A 13,829-nucleotide genomic window follows, 5' to 3' on the forward strand; every position below is an offset into this window, starting at 1 on the left:
TGGTCATGTTGTTACTATGGTAATAAGACTGATACTGTGGTAACTGGAAGAATAACAATGATAAACTCAGAAATAAACCGCTCCAATGTCAAGCAAAAGCTTTATTAAAGCAAAGCTTTCGGATAACAACATTATCATTGAGAAAGGGTTGTTACCCGAAAGCTTTGCTTTAAAAATGTTTTTGCTTGACATTGGCTCAGTTTATTTCATGTTGTTACTATGGTCAGATATATAAAGACAAAAAAAAGCTCAACAACAGAATATGTTTTAATAAACAATACAGTGAGTTAGTTGCATATTAAACTTTCTCAGACTTTTGTATTTCATGAGCACTTCCATTTGTTATGACTGTAACCGGTTGATGGTCAATCAAAAATGTATCATAACATATTTTTTTTTTTTCAAATTTATCAGGAAAACTGGATAGGATATAGGTGTAGCTTAAAAAAAACACTTCATTAGTGTTCTGTACAGAGCATGGCACTCAGCCCAGCCTCATCCTTGTAGAATGCTGTGAATCCAAATAAAATGCATGCTGGGAGTTTTTGTTTATTTATTTGTTTTTCACTGGCATTCACAAGCTATATTCACGCTCAAGTGAGCCAAGCCCTCGCTGTGTTTTCTGTTGCCATGCAGAAACCTTTGTGTGTGAAACAATGAGACAGTAGAACTCAATGCCACATCTTGGGAATACAAATACACTATTCTATGCATTTTAGAATGGCTTAGGCTAATCACCTGACTTGGGAAAATGTGACTTGCAGAAACATGATCTGCATATGAGATAAGTGTAATTTATTGCACAGTTATTAATCTTTGTTACATATTCTGTAATCTTTGAAAATATTGCAAATCCATTTCTTAATAAATTACATAGGCCTTTCAGACATTATCCTGCTCATAAAAGCTTCTTACAAGACACAAAATATAAATGAATATGTTATGAATTGTAGACAGTGGACTCCAAAGAAGGCTGAAAATGGAAGGAAATGTAAACTGTACTTAAATATATTGCACTACTAAATAAAAGTACAAGTTACTGTCTAGAAATACAAAGGAACTTGTGAATACTTGTGTATTTTTATGAACCAATATTTGTTCAGAAGTACAAATAATTTGCTGTCCTGCGAGTAAGAAATGTTAGTTGACCATATTCAGTATGACTGCAGCCAAAAGTGCATTCATTTGCAGACTGACAAAAAATGTAATTTTGTTGCTGCAGAAATGGAAATGTATACAAGTACTGAATTTATCATTATTTTCCATTGGCTTAATACAAAGGGATTCTACACTGAATTCATAAAGCTCATGTGAAATGCAATAAATTTCAATGTGTAATAATGCTGAGCAAACCACGTAAAGGTGAACAGGTCAAAATCCAGTAAGTGTGAAGATTTGATGCTTATCATCCCAGCAATAGTCAGCATGAGAACACAAGAGCAAGGGATGAAAATGCAACATAAAAGAAACATTGCGTACAAGCATCTGACTTAAGCCAGTGATGCACAGAAGTACTGTATGTGATATGATCGTACATTAACACTCTGTTACATAATGATGATGCTACATCACACACACACACACACACACACACACACACACACACACACACACACACACACACACACACACACATGCACACACACACACACACACACACACACACACACACACACACACACACACACACACACACACACACACACACACACACTGTCACACACCACTGAAATAACTAATGAGAACTTATACATCACTAGAATAATGGAGATAAAGCAACAGTCATACACTTGTCCACTGTGGAAAGAGTCTACGTGACACAGTCAAAGTATTAAACCCAGAGCAACGATACAAAGGCATGATGAGTGCTGTCTGCAGTGCAGTCATGAAGTAATGTTTCAAACAACTACATCAGAATGTAATACAACAACTTGGTGGCAGTATCACAGACAGCGCTGCTGGCAGTGGGACTATGTGTATGTAGCACATGTGCCACATCATCCACAATTGTGTTATGTCTCAGAAAAAGTACATATCACAGTATCTCATCCAGTTCAATGGCAGTGCTTGTGTGCTAAGATATAGTGGATATAGCTAGCCACCCAAGGCAACCAACACCTGCCCAGTTGCATGCAGACAAAAAGACTGCGCAAACACTGCAAAATAGAATACAATAAAGTCCAAGATACGGATACAAATTCCCTTGCTAAATACAATATGGCATGCTGATATACAGGCTGGCTGCAAAGTGAGTTATAGTAGCCCTAGCAAATGTAGAGTATTGCTAAGGTGAAACAGAAATAGATGAGCTATGAATAGAACTAATGGGAATAACTGTCAATGAGCATTCAGAGATTATGTGCATACATAAAGCCAGATATGCACAGCTGCATGTCTGGAAGACAGGCTTGTGCACTAAAACAAACAGCAAAGGAAATACATCAGAATGACACACCTAGCATAGGAGTATCCATTAGATGAACCAAGTGATCCTCATTCCCAGCATTAGTCTATAAAACAGGACAGTAAACAATTATCTGTGGGAGGGAGCTCCAGTTTGTGATAGCCTGGGTGAAAGTGGTAGACAGACCGTTTTGCTTCTCCAAGGGTAAAATGGACTTATCCTTCAAAGGCTTTTGTATGCTGAAAATCATGTTAACTATCCATAAAGTGCCTTTTTAGACTAACTGAAATTGATAGGCATTCCAACCTGAAAATATCCAGTCTGCAGGACAGCAGGGTGATTCTGCCCAACACAAGAAAACTTTAAGGCAAATTGTCTCACATGGAAACTTTACCTGAAGAATGACAAAACTGCAAAAGTGCTAAAACTTGGTTAAAGTCTATAGAAATCATCCTTTCTATTCTAGGATTCACTAGATATAACTTGTTTAGAACCAGTAGTAACGGTGGAGGAATAGCCTTATTTATCAGATTTTTCATATCTATGGGTTATCCCAAATTAATTTATCCCTGCTTTAGCACAAGTCAAATTATTCTTGACAAAAAATTAATTTTATTTTATAAGTAATTGCAGGTCCCCTTTCTGTCTCCAGGGCAACGTATTGGATACCTAAATATACCTAATATACTGCCCCTTCTGGAAGTCAAACCAAGCACTTTTTATTAAGAGAGTTTAATTATTATAATATCAGTTGTTCTTTCTACATATCCAACAGCTGTTAGAGTCAGTTTTTTCTTGACATCACCATCTGCAGATTCCTGCACCAAATAGTTACTGTCCCTACAAGAGACCCAAACCTTCTAGGCCTTGCTTTACTCTTCTACCTTCTGGTCAGCCCAAGTACACCCTTCCTTAGCTAAATCAGACCATTTAGATATTACCTTTTCCTTCAGGAACAGTTTCTCTAGTCACAATAATCTGCCTACAGTCAAGGACTTCAGCAACACCATCCTATTAGATTGTATTGACCTTTTCAGAAAACATAAATGGTCCAGTCTCCTCAAATCCCTGAACATTGTTACCCCAGCCATAGGCATGGGATTTTACAATCTAATAAATTACTCTATTGAGAAAACAGTCACCTTCACTCATAAGCAAAACAATAAATACATCAAAGTTTCAATGTGGTGAAATAAAATAAAAAATAAATAAATCTGAAGAAACATAAGCACCAAGTTTTTTGCAAATATTGACCCCCTCCAGCTGATAATATAAAACTTAACCAAATTAGTAAGGAACTCAAGAATAGTATGAGAAGCACCAAAGCTGCCTAAAAGCACAAGATAACCACAACACTAAAGACGACCGATATGCCTCTTTAGTTATCTAAGTAAAATGTGGAGTAGTACCCTGTCATACGTCAGGCTCATTGTAAATGGTGATATCCAGAGTGACCCAGAATCTATTGCTAAAATTTTCTTTAATAAATCAGTTCTGATTTAACTCTAGCTATTAATGTACTCATAGGTTCATAGGTTTATGGGGATTTAGTAGGTTAATGACCACGAGGGCCTTTTTAAGCCTATTCATACATCCCAAATCTCTGACAAGTTCTAGTACCCTTGATAAATGTAAGCAGGATCTTGGGAGATGAACTCTTTACTGGCTGCCTGTGTCCATTAGAGAAATACATACCAAACCAGGGATGATTTTCTTGAACTTGGTCAGGGAGGAACTCTGCTTCATATGGATGGGGAGCCTGTTTCAGAGAAGGGTTGTCTCTGGAATACATACCTGTCTCTCCAGCAAGTTCTATTTATATCATAGGCAAGGTTTAAATCTTTAGAATGGGTAATTCTGGTGCTGTTTATTTTGTGGATATGCAAAAGGTTGATCAGGGTGGGGGTCTGACAATGCCTTGTATGTCAGGCATAGATCTCCCCTCAATAACCTATAGGAGACAGAATACAGGGATAGAGCCTTGAGGTGGTCTGCACAGGACATGTTACTTATGCCCTTTATTGTTTTAGTGAGGATTAGTGAGGATTGTCTGTGGACATTCCAACTGCTGGATTTATCTGGTTAGGTACATACCAAAGGGGGCATTGTACTCAATGATAGATATGATGAATGCTGAATACAGTGAAACAATGACTTCCTTGGACCTAGATGCCATAACTTTGTTTATAAGTCATATAACATAGAATAAACATTTGCACTACTGTAGACGTGTTGGTAAAAGGCTAGATTACTGTCTATGTGTGTCCCCAACTGCCTGACTACTGGGTCAACTCTTAGAGGTGTGTTGTTAATATGCTGGTTACCAGGGCTGGATGACTTCCTGAAGGATACTATTATGCATTTATTGGAATTTAGTTTTAGTCCAAGGTTCTGACACCAGCAATTTGTCTGTGTCAGCCCATACTAGAGAGCATTTGTGTCAGTGAGGGAATTCTATGACTTTTCCTAATTTGAAATCCTCTGCAAATTTAGTCAGCTAGAGGCCATTGACACTGGCCTTGATTTCAGAGACATAAATGCCAAAAAGGAGCAGCCCCAGAACTGATCCCTGAGAGTCTCTGCTTGTGACTAGACTCTTTGTAGAGGTGGACTCCCTATTCTAACATCCTTGATCCTATCTGTGAGCTAGCTTGCTATCCACTGGGTGACATAAGGGTTTATACCTATACTCTTGAGTTTGTCAACAATGCCTGATTTGGGTATTATTTTAAATGCCTTGGCCAGGTCAAAGTAGACTGTCTGAAATATTTTGCCCTCCTCCATTGCTTTGTTGACCTTGTCAAAGAAGTCAACCAGGTTGAGTAGACATGATTTGCTCTTGTCAAAACCAAACTGGGTTGGGTCTGGTGTCTGGAGCTTTCCTATATCATTATTAATCATTTCCATGGCAATTCTTTCCATGGCTTTGCATATTTTACTAGTGAGACGTATGGGTCTGTACTTTCCAGCATCTGTAGATGACCCACCTTTGTGCAGAGGTGTTACTGTTGCTGGTCTCCATTTGTGAGGCATGAAATCTGTTTGGAGGCTACAGCTAAATAGGAATTCCTGATGGCCTGATAGGTCATGTTTCATGCTCTTTAGAAGGCATCCTGGGATATTGTCTTGGTCCATTGATGAAGTGTTCTTGGCCTTAGAGAGAGCATTAAAGACCTCTTCCCTAATGATAGAAGGGGGAATTATATTTGATGGTATTTCCTGAGGGAAGGTTGAGGAGGAGAGCGGGGTAAAGTTGGAGCTGAATTTTTCAGCCAGTAGGTTTTTCATATCTTCTGTCTCAGTATAGGTGAGCTCTGCACACAATTATATAGTTCCTTTGAGGATGCCAACATAGCTAAATAATGCCTTGTGGTTATTCCTGTTCTGTAATGCCAAATTAATCTCAAATTTGGCTTTGGTAGACTTTAGTTGTTTGCTAAGTTTGATGAGAGTTCTTTATCCTGCTGGTTTACTATAATTTTCTTCCTTCTGTTATATAGCTTACTGATATTGTGATTCCACCAGGGTGGCTTGGTGGGTACAGCTGTCTCTATGCAGCTATTAACATGCTTGTATAGGATTTCTTTGAACCATTCTGCTTAGGAAATGGTATTAAAGATCATAGTATAAAGTGTGTGCTTATATCTTTAAGAAGCACGTGAGGCTGATCATGCACGTATATAACCTGTACACGAGCAAACCCCTAGTGCCGCTTTCAAGGAGCAGCCAGGGAGTGAGCCTGCATGATCATAGTCTTTAATTGTATATAAGTTACTTAAGTTACAGTCAATAGTCAATGGAAATAATGTGTTTTTATGGAATAAAGCTGCTTGAACAGAACCCACAAAGACTCTTCATAAGTGTCCTAGAAACAAAAGTGACATGGTGTCAGAACTGGGATGGAAGAGAGAATATTCAGAGCCATGAGGTGAAAAGACGACAGTGAAGGTAATACCAAGAGAGAAGTGCACAAACATAGCCAGAAAGAATTAAAGGTAATGAAAAATAACACAAACTATTCATTCAATACAAAAGACAATAAAGGGGCATTATAAGGGCACAAACATCATTATTAGGCAAGCGGAAAGTACAAACAGTTTGTTAACTAAAGAAAATGTTTAAGATAAAAATGTTCGATGAAACGATTAACTGTAAAGCAAAATGAGTATGTTTAAAGCAGAAAATGAGCATGTTTGAAGCAGAATGAGTGTGTTCAAGGCAAAGCTGGGCATGTTTAGAGAAAAACAAGCACAAGAAAACTGTATTGGACATAAAAGGGCTTAAACAAGCAAAACAAACATAATAAGAAAAGAAAAGGCCACATTAAGCAAAAATAAAACAAGGCAACTGTATGTGTTTTGGCAAGGTGCTGTATTTGGGCATAACTATGACTTTGTGTTGTATCAAGGGCATAAGTAGAGTTATTTGAAGTATCTCAAAGTGTGTAAAGTGCTTACAGTGTGTGCTTATTACTGTGCATGCATTTTGAAGAGTTTATTTTGTGCAAAGTGCAACTATTTTACATAATACAAAGTATAGCCATTTCGAAATGTTTCTTGTGCTGGGTGTGTCTATTCGCAAAGTACTGCCATTACAGAGTGTTTGTTGTACTGTAGAGAGTTGCCTAGTAAGGTAACGCCATTTTGGGGACATTTCAGTGTGTTGTATGAAGTTATTTAAAAGTGCAATTACTTCAAAAAGTTATTGAGTTTAAGGCAACAGCTGTTTAATTTATTCACATTGTGAAGTTGCTTGGCAGGTTTCTTATACTGATAAGAGGTGTTTTCTTACAAAAGATGACATTACAAGAGTATTACAGTGCTCATGAATTATTTAGTCACATTGTAAATTTCTCAAATGTTTCTTAAAATGATGGTAGATGACTTTAACAAATGATGATAAATGACTTTAGCAGTTTCGCCCTTACCACAACATTACAAAAAATACCAAAATGCCCAAGAGGTTTAGTTCGCAAAGTCTAGTTATTTGAAAGTACTATGAGTTTGTTTATTCACATAATTCCAAAAAGCCCAACAAAGGTATAAGTTCAGAGTACAAAGGTACTGGACAATTACTGGCAGTAGTTCTAGCATATGTGCATGTGTGTATGTTTATGCTTATTTACAAAACCCTTCTCTGGTATGTATTAATATGGCAGACAAATTTTGAAAACCCCTACCACTTGTATTTGGTCAGTATATTGCAGAGAACTGGAGAATATTTGAGCAAGAGTATGGTATTTTTATACAAGCAGCTTACGCAGATAGAGGTGCATGCACAAGGGCATTCATTTTACTAAACCTAGCAGGGTCAGAGGCCATAAAAAGAGAGAGTTCATTTGTGTATGCACCAGCAGTGTATGAAGAAGAAGGTGTGGACCACCATATTGTTGTACAAGCTGAATCAAGGGAAGACCCCCAAGTGTTTGAAGCAAAATTCAGATAAATGTGTAAGCCCCAGATGAATATTACATTACAGAGGCATTTGTTTTACACAAGAGATCAGAAACCAGGGAAAACATTTGCAGCTTGTATAATTGACTTTAGAAACACAGCTAAAATATGTTGGTTTGCTGATTTAAAAGCTGAGCTGATAAAGACAAGCTTGTATGTGGTATTAACAGTGCTGCTGTTAGAAAGATTTTACTTTGTGACAATGATCTAGCATTGAGAAAGGCCACAGAGATTTGTCATGTCCATCAGGTGACAGAGAAACACACAAGTACGATTGTGAGCGAAAAAAGTTTGGTTTCAGTTGGCTTCAGAGCACATGTAGACAGTATGTAACATGTGGCAAACAAGAGCAGGCCTAAGCATGTGGCAGCTACAGGGTTTCCAAAGAAGCCACAGGATTTTCTAGAAAGTTCCATAAAAGGTGCATGCTTCAGTGCCAGCTCGGTGCAGTACAAGCATGAATCAGCAAAATCCAAATCTAGCTTTATTGTTAACTGTCGTAATTGTTGTGCAAATCACGAGTCTAAAAGAGAAAAGTGCTTGGCATTTGGTCAGCAATGTCACAAATGTAAAAGATGGAACCATTTTTAAAGGTTTTGCAAATCAAGTAAGCCTCACACAGTTGTAAAGAAAGGTTGCACAAAGAAGCAAATTGATCAAGTAGAGCTGAAGCAGTCAGCTTTCTATGTAGATGGTGTATCAGTGCTTGGTGAAAGAGTTGATGCAGTAAACTTCTTAACAAGAAGTGAAGTATTCTGTACTGTCCAGATTAATGGAATATCCACAGAGCTGATAGTAGACACTGGTTCAAAGTGCAATATTATATCAGCAGATACATATGCTAGAGTGAGAACTAACAAACAACTCAGTGTAACTAGTAGTGCGAGACTTGTTGCTTACGGACGTGAAAAAATTCAGACCGAAGGTTCAATGATACTTTCATATTATTTGGCTGAGAACTGTAAAATTTTCTATTCCACATAGTCCGAAGGCCAGTGCAATCTTTATTGGGTCTCAAAGTTAGTTTAAGAATGAATCTGCTTTCTTTTGCTGAAGAAGTTCATCACATAAGTGCATTTCCGAGTTCTAATTTTTCAGAAGCCACTTTCTCAGAATATGCTGATGTTTTAGATGATAAGTTAGGCAAACTTCCAGTTGTGTATTTCATGAGGTTAGACCCAGAGATCACCCAAGTAGTCAGACCAGCAAGAAGAGTTCTGATAGCTATACAAGATAAAGTTAAGGCTCAGTTGGATAAAATGGTGCAGCAAAGTGTGATTGGTCCTGTCACAGAACCAACTGAATGGGTCATCCATGGTACCCGCCCACAAAAAAAGGTTTAGATAAAATTAGAATATGCATTGACCCAAGAGATTTAAACAAAGCATTAAAAAGACTGTATCATCCAATGCACACAGTCAAAGAGGTTGCAGCTCTAGTAATGAATGCCACTGTACTTTCTGTTTTAGATGCAAAGAGTTCATTTTGGCAAGTGATGCTGGATTGCAAATACTCATTTCTAACTAGTTTTGGTACTCCATTTGGTAGATACAGATTTCTAAGGATGCCATTTGGAATAAATTCTGCAAGTGAAGTCTTCCAGTGTGCAATGGAAAAAATTTTCTCCGGTTATCCCTGTGCCATAATCGTAGACGATCTATTGGTTGGAGGCAATGGTGAAGCAGAACATGACAGAAACTTTAAGAAAGTTCTGGACAGAGCATGTGAAGTAAACTTGAAGCTCCTCTAAAGTACAAATTCAGACTTCCAAAAGTTATGTATGTAGGTCATCTGGTTACAAGTATAGGCTTGAGACCAGACTCGATCAAGCAAGCAGCCATTCTTGAAATGTCAGCACCAGATAATGTACAAGCTTTACAGTGCTTTCTGGGCATGGTCAATTATTTAGGCAAATTTATACCAGACTTCAGTGAGATGACAGCAACTTTAAGAGAGGTCACATGCAAAAATGTTGCATGGTCATTGTTGGAACTGCACCAGAAGGTATTTGATGAACTTAAGCAGAAAATAGCCACCCCACCAATGTTAAGATACTATGATGTTAACAAACCAGTTACTCTTTCCTGTGATGCTTCAAAATTTGGTCTAGGTGCAGTTATACTTCAAGAGGGCAGACAAGTAGCCTATGCATCTAGAATGCTAACCCAAACTGAGATGCAGTATGCTCAAATTGAGAAGGAACTTTTGGCAATAGTATTTGCATGCTCCAAGTTTCATGATTATATTTATGGTCTAGCAATTCAGATTGAAACTGATCATCAACCTCTAGTTATTATTTTAAAGAAGCCTATGTATTCCACTCCAGTAAGATTACAAAGAATGATGCTCAATTTGTAAAAGTACAATTTCAAAATGATCTACACTAAAGGCATTTTGCTCTATCTGGCTGATACTTTATCCAGATCTCCCAGGATTACAACAGAACAGCTTAATGCAGAAACTTTTCTCTTTGATGTAATGTCAGTGCATAATTATTCCACCACTAGACTAGATGAGTTAAGAGATCATACTCAGACTGATCCAATTTTGCAGAAGATCAGTCACTATATTAATACCAGATGGCTGTCAAAGCAATTTAGTGTAACACCTGAAGTGCAAACATATTTAACTTACAGAGATGAGTTGTTGATGGAAGATGGCATTATTTTCAACTGTCATAAATTGTTGTTCCTGCTTCTTACAACAAGAATATATCCACATTTTGCATAGTGGTAACCCAGGGTCCACACATCCACTAAGAGAAGAGCAAGAGAATTAGTATTTTGGCCTTCATTATTGAAAGACATTGATAGAGTTCTTTCTTCTTGTTCAGTATGCAATAGTACTAGATCACATTTGCAGAGAACCACTTCAGCTAAGTCCAATTCCTGAACTACCTTGGCCTACTGTAGCAACTGATATCTTTGAGTGGAACAATCAACACTGCTTAGTTCTGGTAGACTCTTATTCAAATTGGTTTGAGATTGACCTACTACCTAATCTAACCTCAATGGCTGTCATTACTAAGTTGAAACATCATTTCTCAGTTCATGGTAGTCCACACAATCTTTTTTCTGAAAATAGCACTCAATTTACTAGCCAGTTGTTTCAGAAATTTGCAAAAGAATAGGATTTCGTACATGTCACTAGTACTCCTGAATATCCTCAGTCCAATGGTCTAGCTGAATGAGCAGTGTAGAGTGCAAAGCAATTGCTTGAAAGGTCAAAGCTTGACAATACTGATGTATTATTGACTTTGCTTAATCTCATAAACATACCCCATGATGATATTCTTGGCTGACCTACTCAAAGACTACTTTCTAGGCAAACTAGAACTACCCTACCTATCTCTTCAAGTTTGTTGTAGTCTAAATCTAAGAACACTAAAACCATCAAGGCTCAATTGTTTAAGAAGCATAATAACCAGAAATCTAGTTATGTTGGATTGAGCCGGTTATTTCATTTGTTGAGGGAAGGAGAGATCGTACGAATCCAGACAACAACAGGTTTTGATCAAATAGGACAGATTACAGGCATTTGTGCCAATCCAAGATCTTACTTGGTATATTCTGAAGAAGTGGAGTATAGGAGGAATTGTAAACATCTTCTTCCTGTACCAGAATCACCATCATTGCATTCACAACATTGTTTCTGTGATGTGGACTATAAACTGAAGAGTGAGTCAGACTTTGTTTCCAGATCAGAATGTGTTCAAAATTCTTTTTTTTTCCAACAAATTTTTATTTGATTTTACAACCAAATATTAACAATCAGAGCAATTAAAACATGAGGAAAACAACAGAAAAATCAAATATTTACACATATATGCAATCATCCATGACAAAATTCAGTATAAATTATAAACGCGATTAATATTTAACTAATAAAACTTGCAGTTTCTGCCAGGCTAATCTTTTATGAGTTATATTAGATGTTCTGATAAGACTGGTTTGCATTTCTTTTGTACACACATGCTTAGGTAATCTAATAAAAATAACTAAATAAGAGTTCTTGCTTGTTCTTCCAATTCAAAGTTATTCTTTTTCTGGCAATGGCCCAACTTGACCAATGAAGAGGTACCTGATGTTTGGGGACTGCATTTGGAATAGGAAAATTAAGTAATAGCAAGGAATGAGCAATTTGACAATTATCTGACCACAAAGCCTTTACAAAATATCTAAAATCATTCCAAAATTGTAAAATATTTCTACACTTGATGAACATATGAACCCAAATGGCCTCTACAGCTTTACCACATCTCCATTTCATTTCGTTACACTTAGTAATAATAGCAATTTTATAAGGAGTAAAAAAAAACTTCTTTGAATGAATTTCCAAATAAACAACTCTCAGCATAGAGAAGATGTGGTGCTATTTACAGATTTTAATAACTTTTTCTATTGTTTACTGATAAGGGTTCTTTATTAACCTTTGTAGAATAATCTCAAAAGGCTTAATTAAAAGGTAAAAATTCATTACATAAGATTGTGTATATAGGGGAAATTTGCAACTTATGTTTAACATCCATTGAGTTACTATACATAAAAAGTTGTTACAATCTTGGTACAGATTCGGTTCCTGACTTTATTACTACTCTCACTTTGTACTCAATGAACTGTTGTAAAGATTGTAAAAATAACCAATTGTCTTGTTTAACATTGTATCTAGCTAGAAGAATATTTGCTGATTGAATTTTGTTTTCCTCTAGGAATTGATACCAACATTTTAAGTTATTATCCTTGAGATTTAACATTTTACTAATATTGAAAGACTCTAAACAATCTGTAGTGTAAGCAATAGAAAATAGAAAAAAAACAATTGCTTAATACTATAATTACTTTCTATTATCCTTTTAAAGATACATCAGATTTGGTTTATACCATAAGTGAAATGATTACATTTCTTATTATATATACAGTAGTCCCATAGTTCCTAGTACATTTTACTAATATCTAGTGAAGAATTAATTTGTGTTTCATTACTATTGCTAGATGTTATACAGATTCCATGTAACTGTTTCCAGCTTGAAGTGTATGTAGAGGTTAGTCAGTGCAATATTATGTTAACAATAACAGATTTTGAATGCAATTCAATGTTGGGAAATCCAATTCCATTACTATCCCAAACTCTAACATGCCAATTATAAGGTATCCTTGGTTTCTGAGGAAATCAAATAAACTTGAGTAATAAGGCATTTATTTGCTTGAAGAATTTTTTCGAATTAATTAAAATTAGGAATTGCAAGTAGAATAAAACTTTTGGTAAAATAACCATTTTTATCAATGTGAGTCTATCTCCCATGGTGAAAAACATTTAATTCCAGTTATTAATTAAATTAGTGATTATGTTTAATAATTGGTATAATTTAAAAGGACAGTCTCTTTCCAGGTGGATTTTATACTAATTCCTAAACAATGTATTGTTTTATTTTTCCCAGTTAAAGTTTTTATAATCTTGAAAATTTCTAGTAACTTTCTTATTAATTAACAGTGTTTCAGTTTTGCTTTGATTAAATTTTAGATCTAAATGTTTTTCAAAAAGACTGATTGATTCTGTGATGTAATGTAAAGAAAACTCTATATCTCCACTTGTTAAAAGAGTATAGTTTTCAAACAACTGGATTTTTGGGCAATATTCATGACTCAAAGAAAATCCTTTAATATTTTATCATTTCTTATATAAGTAGCGGAAGGTTCTACTGACAGAGCAAACAAAAAAGGTGACCATACCTCTCAACTGTACAGCTTTTTGCAGAATGTCCAGATTTTTGTCTAATATTTTTGCTTCATTTCTCATATGATTGTGGTTTTCTAGCAAATCACTAGCAAATCACTCGGGGTTTAAGTCAGAAAATAATGAAAGACATTTGAGTTTCAGACTTCATACCCTTCAGAAAATCTGTGCTAATGCACAACCTGTTATTCTATCAACTTTCCAAGTTTGTAAGAGCAATATTTAAAATGTGTCCCTAT

This window comes from Protopterus annectens, chromosome 6.part0 (genome assembly GCF_019279795.1).
Source record: "Protopterus annectens isolate FY-2018-M chromosome 6.part0, PAN1.0, whole genome shotgun sequence".
Classification (NCBI taxonomy): domain Eukaryota; kingdom Metazoa; phylum Chordata; order Ceratodontiformes; family Protopteridae; genus Protopterus; species Protopterus annectens.